Source organism: Beta vulgaris, chromosome 3 (assembly GCF_026745355.1).
Source record: "Beta vulgaris subsp. vulgaris cultivar EL10 chromosome 3, EL10.2, whole genome shotgun sequence".
Taxonomy (NCBI): Eukaryota; Viridiplantae; Streptophyta; class Magnoliopsida; order Caryophyllales; family Amaranthaceae; genus Beta; species Beta vulgaris.
Window position 1 is genome coordinate 19,318,533 of NC_079204.1, and position 18,434 is coordinate 19,336,966.

The following is an 18,434-nucleotide window of genomic DNA, read 5'->3' on the forward strand; positions in this document are numbered from 1 at the left end:
GTGCCGCTAACCGAAGAGGAGTTAGCGGCCTTTGACTACTTTGATGTGGAGGATTTTGATATTACCTTTGAGGATGGGACGTCAGCCATGGTTAAAGAGCCTAAGTATTGGATTCCTCATTCCAAGTACATCTTAGGGAATAAGCCTCTGTCGGCCGTCTTGATGCTGTCTGATTATGGTAATGCATTATTGTATGTTTTTTGCTATTTGTATGATTTGCTTTATAATTCTCTTGTTTGCAGGTTTTGCTAATCTTGACCTCGACGTCCTTTGCGTCGAAGAAGATTATCGACCGTTAACTAATTTGCCGCCTGCCCCAGTCAACGACTACGAAACAATGCACGGAATTACGAATGGTCGTCGCGGTGGCAATCGCCATGGGCCTCAGAATCTCTGCAGAGGCCGCGGAGCGGTGGTAACCTCGTCCCCACTATTGGTGCTACAGCTTCTGCCAGCACAAGTGTGCCACTCTCCCCTGCCATTCCTCTTCGGTCAACTGCTAGTCGGACTGTGACCAGGGGTCTTCCAACTAGGAGGCGGCCGCGTGAGCAAGTCGCGGCTGATACTGCAGCCAACAAAATACTGGCTCTGGAGGACCCTGGCACCTCTACCACAAATGAGGTAGTCCAGGGGGAGGACCTGGACCTGGATACTCCAGAGGAGACTCAGGAGCGTGCTGCTATTGCTACCGGTCCGACACCTCATAGCGGCACTTCCTGGTTATCTGCCTCCACTTCTTCCATTAGGGAGAAGATTATGGAGTTCATTACCATGCCCAGCTTTCTTATTAACCTATCTCCTGGTATTTTTTACCAGTATCAGGAGTGGATATATAAGAAAGAGGTGCCGCTAAGTGATTCTGTGGCGGCCGCGTTTGCTCCTCAGCCCGTTACTCCTGGGAAGATTTATCGACCTGACTGGGACGTCAGGGAAGATGAATCTGTCTACTCTGAGATTCATGAGAACGGTGGCATCCTGGCCTACTAGATTTTGAAAGGTATGCAGCTACCCTTGGATAGGCCGTCAGGGTCCTTGATAACTCCTGCAACTCGGCTGACTCATGATCAGCTTGTGGTATGTTTGATATATATATATATATATATATGCATTTTAATTTTTTTTTAACTTGCGTCCTATTTCTATTTGCAGGCCAATAATGATGCCCTTGAACTGATAGAGCAATATATGGAGTATCAACGGTTGGTGGATACCTACAAGACCTCGTTGGAGACTAACCAGGGTCTGCTTAAGGATGCAGAGGGTGAGCTGGCACCGGTGAAAGATGAAGTAGAGACTCTAAGGGAGAGAGCGGCCCTATTGGAGGAGACTGAGGAAAACGTCAACGCGTTGACCAAAGCAGTAGAGGCCGCTAACACTGAGAAGGAGGCAGCTGTTTTGGATGCCTCTGTTGCTGCTGAAGCTAAAGGAGCCGCCAAAGCTGTTGCTGAGTTCAAGGCTGCTGATGGGTATGTGCGGATCTCCATAAGAGGTATGATGGCGGTTGGGCGGCCGCTATGAGGTGTGTCTGCAAGGTCGTTCTTGGTTTCGACTGGAATGTTATTGAAGACGCACATGCTGCCGGCCAACATCTCACGTCATTTGAGGGGGATCCTAACTTTGTTGATGAGGCTGCCATTGCAGATGTGGATCCTCGGGACCCTCCTACGCCAGGACCTCCTCCCGCTTGAGGCTTTTGGCATTTATCTCTAAGCTCTTCCTGCACCTCTAATAGGTTTTAACTTCATACTTTTCCTCTGTATGTAAAACTTTTGACAGTTTGATATTGTAATCCGCCTTTTTTTGTGACTTTTTATCTTTCCTTAGTACTTCTCCAATTAAAAGCCTTTTTTATATTGGCCGCCACATTATTTTTTGTAGTTGGCCGCCAAGCCAGTAGCTTTTATTTTATGGAAAGTACTTTCTCGTTTCTTTGTTTTGTTGCTATGTTAGCATCCATATTTTCGTATGATTAACCGCTAATGCACTTCGCCTGTTACGTAGCTTTTCCTTGTGTGCTAGGTCTGTCATATGACCTTTACTGCCTTTAGTCTGTTGTATGGCTTTTCATTTATGTGATAGGTCTGTCATATGACCGTTAGTGCACTTAGCCTGTCTTATGGCTTTTATTTATGTGCTAGGTTTGTCATATGACCGTTAATGCACTTGGCCTGTCATATGGCTTTTATTTATGTGCTAGGTCTGTCATATGACCGTTAATGCACTTGGCCTGGCTTTTATTTATGTGCTAGGTCTATCATATGACCGTTAATGCACCTGGCCTGTTATATGGCCTTTGTTTATGTGCTAGGTCTGTCATATGACCGTTAATGCACTTGGCCTGTTATATGGCTGTTATTCATGTGCTAGGTCTGTCATATGACTGTTAATGCACTTGGCCTGTTATATGGCCTTTATTTATGTGCTAGGTCTGTCGTATGACCGTTAATGCACTTGGCTTGTTATATGGCCTTTATTTCTTGTACAATATTCAATCATAAACAACACTATTTTCAAGGGACGCTAGAACAAGTATATTATTTATGTTAAGAAGTTAGCCTCTGGCCAAGTACATTTTACAACTTATACATAATATTTCTTTAACACACTAGCATTCCAACAGTTTTTAAGCTCCTTGTCGTCCATGTCGCTGAGTATGAAAGAGTCGGGAGCAATTTTCTTGGAGATGACATAAGGGCCTTCCCAGTTGGCGGTTATCTTTCCTTCGACGTGCGCTTTTCAAGTAGCTGTCGTTCTACGAAGGACTAGGTCATTCATGTCCAGTGGCCTTCCCCAACCCTTCTTGTTGTAGACCTTACTGATTCTGTCTTGGAGATGACATAAGGGCCTTCCCAGTTGCCTCTTTTTTTTTTTGTTCTATTTGACCAGAGAATAGCGGGTACCATGTAGGCCCACTTTCCTTTGAACTCATCTAGTTTCTTTTTTAAGGCATTTAGAATCTGTTTATTCGTGGTTTCTACTTGTCGACGACAATCGACTTGAATGCCGTGATCGAAGACGATAGCCATGGGAATCCCGAATCTTGTCATAATGTTCTGCCAAATGAATCTCTTGACCTGGCTAGCCTTGATTTTTGTTGTCGGTTCTGCCTCTATCCATTTTGTAAAGTAGTCGATCCATATATACTATTAGGAATCTCCTTTTCCTCCAGTTGCTTTTGTAAAAGGTCATAGGATGTCCACCCCCCATTGAGCGAACGGGATTAGGCATAAGATAGGTTGTAAATCGTTGGCTGGTATGTGGATGATGAGAGCATATTTCTGGCATTTGTCGCATTTCTTGACATACATTTGAGAGTCCGCCAACATACTTGGCCAATAAAATCCAGCCCTTGATGCTTTCAGTGCCAAAGCCTTGCCGCCAATGTGATTTCCACAGATGCCTTCATGTATCTCCTCTAGAATTTTCTTGGATTCCCATGTCGTTGCACGCTTTAGCAGTGGTAAGCTAAATGACTTCTTGTACAACTCGTCTTGATATATGTTGTACCAACTTGCCTGTCATCTCAATTTTCTAGCTGATGTGGTGTCATTAGGGAAAGCCCCTATTAGCTTGTATGCCACCAACTCACTGAACCATTCCCCCTGTTGGTTTACACTGTTGACGGTCACTATATGCTCCATGATGCTCTTTTCTTTTTGTATGTCTATTGTCACTGTTCTTTCCACGCTAAATGAGTTGGAACTAGCTAGCTTAGACAGGGCATCCGCTTTTGTGTTCTCCGCTCGAGGTATTGCCTGTACTTCAAAGTGATTTAGCTGGGCTATCAGGTCCTTAGCTTTTTCCACATACTTCACCATGTTAGCTCCTCGTACCTCAAAATATCCTTTTAACTGATCACTAACCAACTGCGAATCCGTTTTGAGGAGCACATGTTTTGCACCTGCCACCAGACACATCCTCAAGCTTGCTATTGCGGCCTCATATTCAGCCTCATTATTCGATGCTGAGGACGCGAACTTGATGGCGTATTGGTAGTTGTTCCCCTCTAGGCTGGTCATTACTATCCCTGCTCCGGATCCGCTATCATCAGCTGATTTGTCTACCTCTAATAGCCAGCTTTCTTTTTGCTCTATTTCCTCTTCCTCATGTGAAGCATCTACAACAAAGTCTGCTAGGGCCTGCGCTTTAATGGTAGTCCTGGGCTTGTACTGTATATCGTATTCCGATAGCTCCACGACCCATTTCAACAAACGGCCTGAGCTATCCATTCTCTGCAGAGCCTTCTCTAGCGGTTGATTTGTAAGCACTTGGATGGGATGGCAGTCGAAGTATGGTATGAGCTTCCTTGCTGCGATGATCACGACCAGAGCCATTTTTTCCACCAGCTGGTAGCGGCTTTCTGGACCGTTAAGAATATGGCTGATGAAATATATAGGTTGTTGCCTTCTTTCTTTTTCTACCAATAAGACGACCACCACTGTTTTTGGTGAGGCCGAGACATACAGCTGCAATACATATCCCGTTTCCGGCCTTGTGATGGTAGGTAGGCTTTTTAAGTGTTACTTCACGACCGCGAACGCTTTGCTTTGCTCTTCTCCCCACTCGAACTTTTTATTCTCCCTTAGCAAGGCAAAGAAAGGCAGAGCCTTATCTGCTGATTTAGAAATGAATCGAGTGAGGGCCGCCATCCTTCCGGTCAATCGCTGAATATCCTTTACACTCTTGGGCTTAGGCAAGTCCATAATTGATTGGACCTTCTATCGGTTCGCGTCGATCCCCCTTTTGCTTACAAGGAAGCCTAAGAATTTGCCCGCTTTCACCCCAAAGACGCACTTCTTAGGGTTAAGCTTCATTTGGTACTTTTTCAGTGTTCTGAAAGTCTCTGCTAGATCCTCTAAGTGCTCACGATCGGTCTTACTCTTAACAATGGAGTCGTCAACGTAAGCTTCAATGTTTTTTCCCCTCTGATCCGCAAACACTTTATCTACTAATTTCTGATATGCAGCTCCGACATTGCGAAGCCCAAATGGCATCGCCTCGTAGTTGTATACTTCACAATCTGTGATAAATGTTATTTTCTTCCTGTCGTCCTCAAGCAGGCTTATCTGATGGTAGCCCGAGAATGCGTCAATGAAGCTCAATAAAGCATGACCACTAGTATAATCTACTAGCTGGTCTATTCTGGGTAATGGATAGCAATTTTTTGGGAATGCTCAGTTGAGGTCCGCAAAAACTACGCACATTCTCCACTGCATGTTAGCTTTCTTTACCATGACCACATTGGCCAACCACTGTGGGTAATCACAGGGCTCAATGAAGTCTGCTGCTAATAACTTTTCTACTTCTTCCTTCACAACCTTATTCTTCTCGGTAGAGAAGTTTCTTTTCTTCTGTTTGATGGGTCAGACAGTGCTGTCCACATTCAAGCGATGTACCATCATAGCCAGCTTTATCCCTGACATTTCATCCGCAGAGAACGCGAAGACATCCGCTTTTTCTCTTAGGAGAGTTATCAGGTTGATCCTGACTTTTGGGTCCATGTCTGTTCCGACAGCCATTGTCCTTGTCGGATCTTCTGCTAGCATCTCTTACTGAATCTCTCCATCTGGTTGGGGCCTTGGCGTATCATCAGGTCTGGCCTCCAACTCCGCTATAGGAATTTCCATCATTTCTTCTTCCTTCTCGTTCTCTGCTTCATTCATCGAAGCTCTCCTCTGTGCCCGCCTCTGCTTTCTGGTTGGCGGGTTAACTTCTTCCACTGGCATTTTTTTGCCGGTTGCTTGAGTGTTGTTAAGTAGCATGACTTTGTTGCTTCTTGATTTCCCTTTAACTTTGATGTCGTCCCCAGATTAGAGACGTACAACATAGTCAGGTGGTATGTAGAGACGATTCCCTGAACATCATGGATGAAAGGATGCCCAATAATGGCGTTAAAGCCCCTGGTACATCAACCACTAGGAACTCTGTCATCACATCTCGGGCTTCAACATCATCCCCAATTCTGACCGGGAGGCTTACTAGGCCCTCAAGGGTCACAGATGCCCCTGTGAATTCTATTACTCGGTACCGGACAGGCTTCATGTGCTCCCGTCCTATCATCAGCTTCTTAAATGTTGAAAGGTACAAAATGTTAGCGGAGCTTCCTCCGTCAACCAGGATCCTATGGATCAAGCAATTTGATACTTTTAATGTGACCACAGTGGGTCATCATGTGGATATATGATGTGCTCTGCGTCCTTTACAGTGAAGGACATTGCCGGCATGGCTGGCGGCCGTCTCCACTGCATGCTTTCATTGAAGTTAATCTGATGCCTGAACTCTTTCAAACTCACCTTTGCTCCATTCACGCTTCCGCCATGAATGGGTTCGCCGCTTATCACATGGATCTCACTGATCCTTGACTGAATGTTCCGGTTTACCGGCTTCACTAGATCTCCTTCCTTAGTCTGAGCCTTATATTGGCTGAAATATTCCCTTCTCACTAAATCTTCCAGATTATCCTTGAGATGTCGACAGTCCTCAGTCAGGTGGCCGTGATCTCCGTGAAAATTGCACCACTTACTCTTGCCCCCGTTCTTGTGGAACATCTGCTTCGGACGCTGCCATTTATCGTTGTCTTTGATCATCAAATAGATCTGGCTTCTAGAACTGGTGAGTTAAGTGTACGCGTCAGACCTCTCTTTGCGTTCACCCATGTCTCGCCCGCTTTTTTCACGGTCTCTCATGTCACGGTCATATCTTTCGTTTTCTCTCTCGCGGTCGTTTCCCCTTTTGACCACATTCGATTCCTGCCTTCTTTCGTCTCAGCCACGATCACTCTCGCGACCCTTATCCTTCCTTTCCTTGTCCTCCTTTTTCTTTTCTGACTCATGACTGGTCACGACCTTATCAAATTCTTCACTCCTGATATAGTCATTTGCCTTGCCAAGGACTGCCCCAAGGATGTGTAGGATTTCCGGCCCAGGTAGTTACGGAAAGGTGACCTTTCCATGAGCCCTGTCATCAAAGCCAAAACCGCCACATCTTGCTGCAATCTGGGTATTGAGACCGCTTCGACATTGAAATGGCCAATATAGTCTCTTAGGCTTTCATTCTCGCCTTGCTTTACTGATAGCAGCTCTCCGGTAGTACGCTCGCGGCGTCTATTGCTCAGAAAGTGTGTAATGAATGTGGATGATAATCTAGAAAAGCTAGAGATACTGCCACATGGGAAGACCTTACACCAGATGGCGTTCACCTGTGTGTATAAGAACATGTGACCTTCATAGACTGCCACATGGTCATCAGGATCTTGATTCTCATCATTGGATGGTTTAATATCTCTGAAGTAAAAGGAGAGAGTTTTGGCTTGATGAGAAGGTGAACCCCTGCCGAATAGTTACTAGCACCAGTGGCACTGTACTCACGATGGGAGTAACCCTGAGCCTCCTCTTCAGAATGATACAACTCTTCTGTCTCCAATATTTCTTCCTCTTAATTTGATTGATCAATCTTCTTCTCCATCTCTCGTCCGTCTTGGTTCAAGGACCGCATCTCTATAAAGGATGCTACAGTTTGCAGCTGTTAAGGAGTGAATTGACTCAGTTGAGCCAAGTTAAATGGTACATTACTGTTTGGGGTCTGCTCTTCAGGCATCCGGTAATTGAACTGTGGATTTCCCAGTGCCCCAGTGATGACTGGCTGCGAAGATGTCTGTCCGACATCAAATTCTTGGGGACCGTGATTGGTATTGTTGGTTGCGTCACCCATGGCTGTTACTTTGAAAGGGTAGGAAGTCCCCCTCCTTCTAGCGCCAAGTTGTTTCGGTGTTGAAACAGTAACGTCCTTAATAGAGTCCGCTAAAGATGTGAAGAGTAACATCCCTACCTGCAGAATAGTACTATTGGGGTATTTATAGAAGTACTATTCCTCTGATAGGACGTGTAATCCTTTGACACGTGTAGGGCTATGTCGCACTTGACAGGTGGAAAGATTCCCTCGCTTTTGTCGTGTTAGGCGTCCGCCAACGATGTCGGACCTCGGAGATGAACTGACTTTGATGGAGCTGTAGATGACATTATCATGCTCGCCTCCTTGACTATGCTCGCGGACCCTCCATGAGGGTCCGCTAGTACACTTGGGTTATACCCATACAGTAACTATGCAAATTAGGCGGACTTCCTACATTTACCAGGTCATAGAAGCTATCTGATTGAGTAGTTACTTCTTTACTTATAAAAGCCATACTGATAACATTGTGAACCATTTTGATTTTCTAGTAGTGGAGAGGGCTAAAGTTGTTCATCTCATCTTAACACAGTTGCAGCATAAGGTCGTATGTACGAACTACCTTAGTGACTCAGCTTGTAGACTTTCATGAATGTTAACTTGTGGAACTTTTAATCAAGATAACAGGGGATATCACAACAAGAATCCGCCATTTTAGCGTCTGCATTTAGCGTCCGACAGTATAAGTGGATGGTAAAATCAAAATTAGCGTCTGATATATAACAGACGCAGATTAGCGTCTGCTTTCTTATTTTTTAGCGTCCGTTCTTTAAAATAGACGCTATTAGCGTCCGTTCACAGAAACGGACACTAATTAGCGTCCGTTAAGTAAATTAGCGTCTGTTTGACAGACGCTAATTTATTGGTCTTGCCAAATCAATCGACCAAACCGTCCAATTGTCCTCAATAAGAAATAAAATCCTCTCACTCAACTCTCTCTCACTCAATTCTCTCTCTCACTCAATTCATTTTCCTCAGAATTGGTATTTCGTTAAATCTCTCACTCAATTCTCGGTATTTTTTGCTTTTTAAATTTTCAGTTTCTTAATTTTCGTTTTTTGAATTTTCATTTTTGGTTTTAAATTTTTAGTTTTTGAATTTTTGTTTTCAGTTTTTGTTTTTGGATCTTCGTTTTCACTGTTGTTTGAGTTTGGGTTTTTGGATCTGTTGTTTTGCTTTGGGTGGGTCTGTTCGTGGGGTTGTTTGGGGATGGTGGTGCTTTCCGGCTCGTGTGGGGGTTCGGTTGGGTGGGGCTTTGGGTTAGGGTTTCATCGTCGTCTTCTTCTACTTGCACTCGACAGCTCCTATGGAGAACTCATCAATGGCAGAATCAAAATGGATTTTCTCTCTCCTATTAATCTACTTCTTCGTCTCACCCGCCTCACTTTTTGTTGCCAGTGAAGAAGCACAAAAAGAAGAGTTCAATGAAGAACTGCTACTGAAACCGTTGCCCGATCGGAAAGTTCTAGCGCATTTTCACTTCGATTCAAAAGCTATTTTTTCCTCCTATAATGGCGGACATCATTTCCATCTCTTTCCTAAGCTAATACTCACTCCTATTTCACAATCTAAAAAACTGGTAAGAATTTTAATTTTCAAGAAAAGACTTAATCTTGCATTACTTTTTTTTTCCTTTCTTGCATTGATTTCTGAACATTTTCCATGTTGGTTTTGTTAGATTAATTCTTGAATGGTTTGTGTTGTTTATGTATAATTGTGAAACAATCTCTTAGATTTTATCTAAAATGGACTTTGATGTCTGCAAAATCATAATTATCTCATAAAATTAAACCTTCTGTTTTAACTTTTAAGAAGAACCTATTCACTTCACATGGAATTTAGGGCCTAAGTTTGTTTAGAAGGTAATTTTTGCTTTTCTAGTGAATGGATTAACTTTTAAGAAATGAATGGTGATAATGAGGAGACAAGTGACACAAAAGAAGACACTCAATTTGGTAAGTTGTAGTACTACAAGTTAATTAATAGGTTTATGCTTTAATGAGGAATTTTATCATAGTAGAGTTTTGTGATCATTTATTAATATAGTGTTGCTGTAGGGCGTGGTTATTCGATGTCCAGAGCCTCGAAGAATTATGAGGAGCTAATGAAGGATGTAGTTGCTGCTGGAATCTCCAGGCCTAAAAGACCTTTCTTTGTTACTGATATAAAGTCTTATGCTCTGGATACAGGATTGTACTTGGTAAGTTGTTTTTTTTTACGCTTTTCATGCTTTCATGTGTTCATTCAGAGGCAAATTATTGTATCAGACGATCATAATAGATTTACCAAATAAAAATAGTTATAAGGTTGGCCTTACAAATAAGAGAATAGAAGTTGCACAAGAAACTCAAAAGTTGAGAAAAATACTGTCTTATGAGGTCAATATAGCATCTTTACCCTTAAAAGATTATATTTACCAACAAACTTGTAGTACTTGTGCAGAATGTTTCCTTAGCTTTTGTTCGAGATCATTTAGGATGCACAGGAGATGTAACCAAGTCGGTAAAATCTGTAAATATCTAATGGTTGTTGCTAGAGGTGATGATTGACTTGGTGCACATGTATATATCTTTTATGAATGGGATCAAATCAGTAAGGTAGTGCAGATTCATTATTTCCTCTTGGAGGGTGCACTGAGTGGTTGATGCAAATATGCTGATAATAGTCGTTTGGAGAGGTTGAGCACTTTAAATTGTTTTGACAAAGAGTGATTTATCAGATATAATGTTGTATGTTCAGACTAGACACAACTGAGGTATTGCTTAGTAGCATGATGATATTCGAGTCCTTTAGATAGTGCTCTTTAATGAGTTTGTTCATATATGATCCATGCATTTAAACAAAACTAGAACAGGTATATTTCTGTCATTGCCAGATGATTGTGTCCTGGAATCTACATCCGCTGGACAGAAATCCTACTTGACACAACAAGAATCCGCTTTTCTAGCGTCTGAGCTTAGCGTCCGTCATATAAATCAGACGGTAAATGTTAATATACCGTCCGTTAATTAATCAGACGCTCAATAGCGTCCGCTTTCCATAATTTAGCGTCCGCATTTTCAACAGACGTAAATTACCGTCTGTCTGTGGGATGCAGCGTCTGATTTTTGACGGACGGTAATTTAGCGTCCGTAAAGTCAGACGCTACTGGCTTTAGGCGGACGCTAATAGGGCGGCTATAACAAAATCAAAATCGACCCTTCCACATTCATTTCGACGAATTCTATTATGTCCAAACCAAACCCTAACCACTCTTTTCTCTCCGGCGAACCCGCGTCTGTATTCGACACCGGCGAAACGTCGCTCCTCAATTGTCACCGGCGAAACGCCGCGTCTTCATCGTCAGTTCAGTTCACCGTCGTCGCTCACCTCCATTGTCGTTGCATCTCGCACGTCTTTACACTTCACCGTCGCCGCTCCTCGATTGTCTTGCCGGAGCCTCACCGGCATCCTCACCGCCGCCTTCACGCTTCAAATTCGCGCTTCCAACACAAACAAACCCAACATCAAACGCTGTATGTCAATTTCTTTTACATCCCTTTGTTTTTGTAACTTAAATATGTCAAATTCGCGCTTCAAATTCGCATCTTCGTTCATGTTTTGTTTGTTTTCGACTAATTTAGCTATTTAGGGAGTAATTATTGCTTTCAAGTTTGCTTTTATGATTTATTATTTGCGTACGATCTCACTGAAGGCGATCTTCTTGCTGTCTTTGCTCAGTACGAAATTATTAGCTTTCATTTGTTGCAATTTTTTTCCTTAATTTATCTGTTTCGTCAAATTTTTAATTCCTTTAGTAATTTTTTTTGTTTTTTGATTGAATTCTTTGAAGATATGGCGATCTTTTTTGGGTTTTTTATGTGGGTTGTTTCAGATCTAGTTTCTTTTTGTTAATTTCTCTATTCTCCTTCAAAACCCCATATTCCTCTCTTTTTTTCGATTTTTTTTTCGATATTTATGTGGGTTGGTGGGAAGATTTGGTTTTGAGATCTGGCGGTAGTGTTCGGAATTCGTACTCCCACAAACTCACAACCCCAAAACCGAGTTCCCATCTTCCATAAAAACCCACCTCTCATATCCTCGTACATTCCTTTCATTTTCTCTCAAAATCCAAACAATCCCCAGAAATCGAAATGGGTTGTTTATAATATCAATGGGAACTTAAAATGTGCAGGTAATAGTGGAAGAAAATGAACCAGAAGAGAGGCTGCTCAATAGGTTTATGAGAAAAGTTTTAAGAGCTAATATTATTCAAGAATCTAAGAGAAGGAGATGGTTTGAAAATCCTCTTGATAAGAAGAAACGCAAGTCTCGTGAAGCTGCTAAGAAGAATCGTAAAAGGTTTTTCCTATTGATTTCTTGGAATTTTTACTCTTTTGCTCTAAGATTTTGTTATTTTGATCTGATTGTATTTGATTGAGCTTGCAAAGTTGTGGGATTTAAGTTAGTGTTTAGTAGAGAAGTGATTATAATATGTCATTTGTCTTGCCTTTTTAGATTGTTGGGATTTGTTTGTTGTTGTGGAGTTTGGTTTTGTGTTGTTTAGTTAGGGTAGAATATGTTGCTGGGAATTCTCAAAGACCCCGGAAAAAGAAATGCACTTTTTGGTAGATTTATTTAAGTTCATAAACGTAACTTTTGAGTTGAATGCTCTTTCATATTCTGGATGACCAAATTTAGATTGAGGTTAGTGTACGTTCTCAGATGCTGATGTTTAGTGAGGGCTGAGGCATTTGCGTTTACAAACCTCAACCTGGTTTTGCTGTCAGAATTCAAGTATGTGATTAGAGAATTTTCTTATGGTCTTTTCTCAATCTAATAGATACAAAATGGAGCTACTTTTGTCATGGTAGATGAAGTATCAGATCCAAGGGATAAGGGTCCAGCGTTGCTCATCCAAGGTAAATTGGTTCATAAGCTTTTGAAACTATTCTAGTTCCAAAAATTTTCATCCAAGCTCAGATGCATCAAGCTCAGTGGTTTAGTGTTTGTAGATGAACTTCATAGACTAAATTTTTTTTATATACTTGTCTACACATTAGTATAGAATTACATACCAACTCTTCAGAGATATTTTTTTTATTTCACCAGAAGAAGACTATCCAAGTGAGTAGTAGGTAGTACGAGGATGTGGGATTAACTCGATTAAGTAGCTAATATCATGGCAATCAAAAGGTGGGGAAAAAAAGGGGATGGAGGTTGTGTGTGAAGTTTGGACTACTGGTAATTGGTACTACTCAAATTTCTTAGATGTAATAAATAATTGACCTGAAGCCTGAAGGCTCCTCCATCTGTAAATTGTAAAGTCGTAAACATTAGAAAAGGCTAGTAATTGTAAAGTCCTGTTGTAGAAGTCTTCCGGTTAAACTTATCTGTCCACAAAATACAGCAAAAAAGAACTATGTGAAGTCTTCAACAGTTGGAACATAACTTGCCATTACATTATAGCAATGTCATGAAACGACATCGTCGTCTATGATATTTATGCATCTGAGCTTGATGCTTGCAGATGATGGAGGTGGTATGGATCCAGGAGCAATCCGGCGATGCATGAGTTTCGGATTCTCAGATAAGATGTCTAAAAGAGCCATCGGGAAATGTACACTAAATTCACTTTTCATTATCCTGCTCTAAATTACTTCATTCTCGTCCTTTTAAATGGTTTAGTGAAATGTCTTTCAGATGGAAATGGATTCAAGACTAGCACCATGAGACTTGGAGCTGATGCTTTAGTCTTCAGTTGATAAAATGACAGTGGGTATGTTACTAGTGAATTTCACTGATAAAATTAGTGACCTAGGTGACTAAATTATGATTAACTTTACCTTTTTAAGACACTCTAAGGTTGACATTCAAATATTGAAAGCTTGAGCCCCTGAGAAAGAATTATATCTAATAGTTATGTATGGGGAATTTGTGTCATTATGCAATGGAAACAATAACAGGATCTATTTCAAGTTGAGGGTGAATTACCATTGACTAGAGGGATTTTCATTATGTCTAGTTTCATGGGGGTTCATCTATTCATTTTTTCTCTGAAAAGTTGGTTATGTCATGCATACAAGCTATGCGTCTAGTGAGTTCTTGCAAACTAATTTTTTAAATGGGGGTTATGTCTAGTTTCATGGGGTTCATCAATAGAAAAATTACAGAACTTTCTGGACTTGTTATTTGTCATTAAATTTTTAATTTCCATAGCATTGAATGGATTACTGCAGACCATTTGGCTGGTGCTTGGATAATATGTTACATTGTCATGTAAAGGAGTGTTTTAATTGCATTGAACATGATACTGATCAGTACATAAAAAAGCTAGTTAGGTTCTTTGGATGGCTAAATAATTTCTGAAGAATTAATACAGCTTGCAAGTTTAGTTTACTTAATCTCCCCTACTTTTCATGCTTATTTAGGTAACAATTAACACTTAAACTGCAGGCAGTGCAACCAACAGAAGAAATGATTCACAAGGAGAAAGAAGAGAAGAATTTCAGCAAAGGAAGATTAGTTGAAGTGAGCAGTGACGAGGATAGTTTTGAGGGTGCTTGGTTCACTGCAACTGTTCTAAAGTCCTTGGTGACTCAAAATATTTAGTTTTGTTCCAGATTTTTGGTGTGGAGTTTAAATTAGTGTACATGTAATTATATGAGATTTGTATTAAATTTTGTTCTAAGTATACTAGAATTTAGTTCTAGAATTATTTTTTCACTTGTATCTACATTTATTATCAATAATAATTGAATTTATTAATTTGTTTGCCTTAATAAAAGAAGTATGGTATTTGCATCATTTCATATCTTATTACATTTAATATCAGTTAATTAAAAAAAAGAAGCCAAGGACATTAGCCAAGGAAAAAAGTAGGTTATGTGGAAACAGTCGCTAATTAGCGACGGCCTAGGACATTAGCGACCGCCTAGGGCAGTCGCTAATTAGCGACCGTTCTAGGCGGTCGCTAATTAGCGACTGTCCTAGGCGGTCGCTAATTAGCGACTGCCTAGGCGGTCGCTAATTAGCGTCTCCCAGGTAAGCGGTCGCTAATACGAAATATCGGTCGCTAAATATTTAGCGTCCGCCTTGCGGACGCTATTTGGAGAATTAGCGACCAAGGGTTTTGCATCAGCCTTTTAGCGTCTGTCGGCGGACGCTAATATATTTAGCGTCCGATTCCGTGTTTTTAGCGTCTGATTTATGCGGACGCTAAAGTCTGACATTCTTGTTGTGTGAAATAGAAAAGCTCTATCTTATCCTTTTCTATCTCTTCTCTACAAGAGAGGTGTCTCTCTGAGAATGTTGTTTGGGCTACCTCTATGACATGGCATATACAAATATAATGCGAATTCTTGTAGAAGTTATGCTCATGGGGGTGTTGCGAGATGATTCACTTGGCAATAGATGTTTCTTGTTGGCGGTTTCAGCTACAAATTATTGGACAAAACAAAGCATAGAAAAGGTTTATGGTCACCTGAAGAAGATCAAAATCTAAGAAATTACATTCTTCAACATGGCCATGGCTGTTGGAGCAGTGTTCCTATTAATGCAGGTACATTTTTTATTTGATAATATTTATAGTATGTGAGGATATTTATGACTTTAATATAGTAAATATTGTACTAATTGTGATTTTTTTTTCTTTTGCAGGTTTGTTTGGGTTTGATAGGATGACTTTGGAAAGGTTGAAGATTGAAAATTTGTATATTGAAGAAGAAATGATTTCTTTCTAATGTATTAGATAGATTTTTTGTTATTATTTATTTAAGTAAGGTTGTAAATTATTCACAAATTTTGATTTATCATTTCTATTTATATTGTAATTACTTTTATTACATATAATAATAATTATAATTTTTCCTCTATATTTGCATTATTATATTTGATAGTGACAAGTCTGACCCAACACAATAACCAATGAAAAGTGGTTACTAACAAGTCTCAACATTGCACCATACAAATACAAGCCTGGAACATTACATTTGAAAAAAAAGAAAGAGAATTACCGTCTGAATTTTCAAATTTAGCATCCGACTTTATAGTCAGACGCTAATTAGCGTCCGACTTTAGAGTTTAGCATCCGACTCTAGAGTCGGATGCTAATTAGCGTCCGCCTCTAGAGTCGGATGCTAAACTCTAAAGTCGGACGCTAATTAGCATCTGACTCTAAAGTCGGATGCTAAATAGCGTCCGTCTATGAAGTCGGATGCAAAATTTGAAAATTCAGACGCTAAATTTTTAGCGTTCGCTTAACGGACACTAATCGAAGAATTAGCGAATAGGGGTTTTGCATCAGCCTTTTAGCGTCCGTTGACGGACGCTAATAACTTTAGCGTCCGATCCCGCGTTTTTAGCGTCCGATTTTTGCGGACGGAAAAGGGTGACATTCTTGTTGTGTTATATCATCAATAGTATCAATGTGCAATTCTGTAAGCTGTGCAGGTCGTTGGGTAAATGTAGGGTTTGACTCGTTATATTTTTCTCATTTTGTTTAGGTTGCAACACTCAGTGCTTTAAGTAATGTAGCGGTGAAATTCACAACGTGTAAGTTAATTTTTCTTCGACATGGGGGTGTCAAACAACTGGTTCATTTATCAACATCGATGGATTCTACAGTTAGGTTGAAGTCCCTATGGGCTTTGAAAAAATTTGATTTTCCTTGTTGATAACCAGTTTAAAGAGGAAATATTTCTGGAGCTGACCCTTCCACATTGTGGAGTCTCATATGTGGTAATCATTGTTGCTAACTAGCATAGGAGATAATTTTAGCATTATATAATATTTACTTACTATGACAAAGTTATGATCTTCCCTGTTGCATTTGCATCCAGATCATGATCCTGCTGTCCAAGATCAAGCTATCTGTTTTGTTCGCAATCTTCTTGACTGATGAGTTGACTCTATTGAGAATGTCTTCACTGAAGAAGCAATTATATCACAAGCAATAAAAGACAATTGAGGATCTATTCCAGGTCTGAAATTTGCATTCAGGTTATGTCTCTATCTAAAGTTAAAAACATATAGGCGTATTTAGACTGAGCATATGTGGTTTCTTGTATGTTATCGATATGCTTGCCAGCTGGTGAATGAATCTCCTCTTTTCCATGTTGACGTTTGTCGGGTTCGTTGGATATTTAGAGCATTTGTATGATTAGATTCATGATTATGTTTGTATAAGTCGCTTGATTAAGGTGTCGTGACTTAACAACATAGGATATAGAGGTTGCCTTTATAGAGCGTTCGCTCAAGGTAGAGCGCTCGCTCAGATTGGGCAGGGATCAAGGAAACGAAACAAAGTCGACTGCAGGTCCATGGAGCGTGCGCTCCAAGGAGGAGTAAGCGATCCACAGAGGAGCCGGTGCTCCAAGTTGGTAGGCTTCGGGTTTTTTGTGAAACAATACTTGTTTCCTTGAGCGGTTATGTGCTTTGAACGTAAGTTTAGGCATTGTTTTAATCCTCTATATATATGAGATCTCTCTCATATGATTGAATGATGTTGAAAAACTCTCTCAAACACTCAAGCACAAAAGTTAATTCATCATTGCAAATTAAAAACACATTTGTTCTTAATTGACAATGTTCTTAGTGAGCAAGAACATTGTTGTTCTTCTTTGTATCTCAAGAGTGAATTCAGTGTAACCCGTGCTTAAAGTAAGGGTCAAAATATTGCTTTTGGAAAAGCGTATCGCGCCTAGAAGATTCATTGTTTCTCATAACCAAATTCGTGATCCTTGCATAATATTTATATCTTTTTCTAACAGGGTTAATCTGTCGCAATCTTTAGTAGAAACTAACACCGTAAATCCTATGTTTTGGATGTATTTCCATATTAATCCACATTTAATACATATTAATCCACATTTTGATTTATTAGTAATCTCAAGTTTAGGTGTACCTTCCTAAGATAGTTCCATCATAAAGTTGATCAATTGAACAAGAAAAATGATCATGCGTAACCTAATGAGTTGAATGCAGAAAAAAGAGATATAAGATTGAATTTGGACCTCGAAAAGGAGGATAATGTAACCTATGAAAGTTTGAAATAGGTGTAGGTTACTTCGGACTGCGGATGATGGCATGAAGCCAAAAAATTCATAATTGTGTCAGTTATAATGTCAAATTTCCCTCCTTTTATTAGTTCTTTCCATGCTCTTTAATCTTTATCATTTTAATTAGTAATCAACTCTACAGGATCTGGTCATGGCTCTCTAGAGAAGATGGAATTCAAGCATCGATTATTAATAGCTCCAGTGGCGGCTAAAGGTGATCCTCTGCCAAATTTGTGAGTATTTGTGGCTTTCCTGGTATTAGTTTTTGTTTCCCTATTTCCCCCAGTAAGCTATGAGAAAAAAATATATGAGAAACTAGCAAAATAGATTGAGATATATAAAAGAAACATGAATGAATACATCATAGTCGAAGAGTTCACCCTGCAAACTTTTGAGGCAATGGTAGCAGGAACCTTAACGTTTTTGCAGCGGGAAAAATAGAATCTTTTCGTGGACATGAAAAGTTCTGAATTATATACTTCCTTCGTTCCAATTTAGTTGTGATATTTGAATTCCCACGTGAATATAGAGAATTTGGAGGGAGTGTAAAAAAGTGGGAAAATTTTCCCACCAAGGCAGATTTGCGTCCTCCCAAAAAAATTTGGAGCCAAAATTTTCAAATTTCTGAAATTTTAAATCAAATTCAAATTTGTCCAGAATAATACCACC

At 40.3% G+C, this 18,434-nt stretch overlaps 1 long non-coding RNA gene across 1 annotated transcript; it reads left to right on the forward strand.

Annotated features, from left to right (window-relative positions):
• The first annotated feature begins 8,734 nt into the window (after positions 1–8,734).
• Positions 8,735–15,581, forward strand: LOC125496004 (uncharacterized). Its single transcript, XR_007272589.2, has 3 exons — positions 8,735–9,307; positions 15,075–15,268; positions 15,367–15,581. It is a non-coding gene; the product is annotated as an uncharacterized LOC125496004 (long non-coding RNA).
• Positions 15,582–18,434: the final 2,853 nt, after the last annotated feature.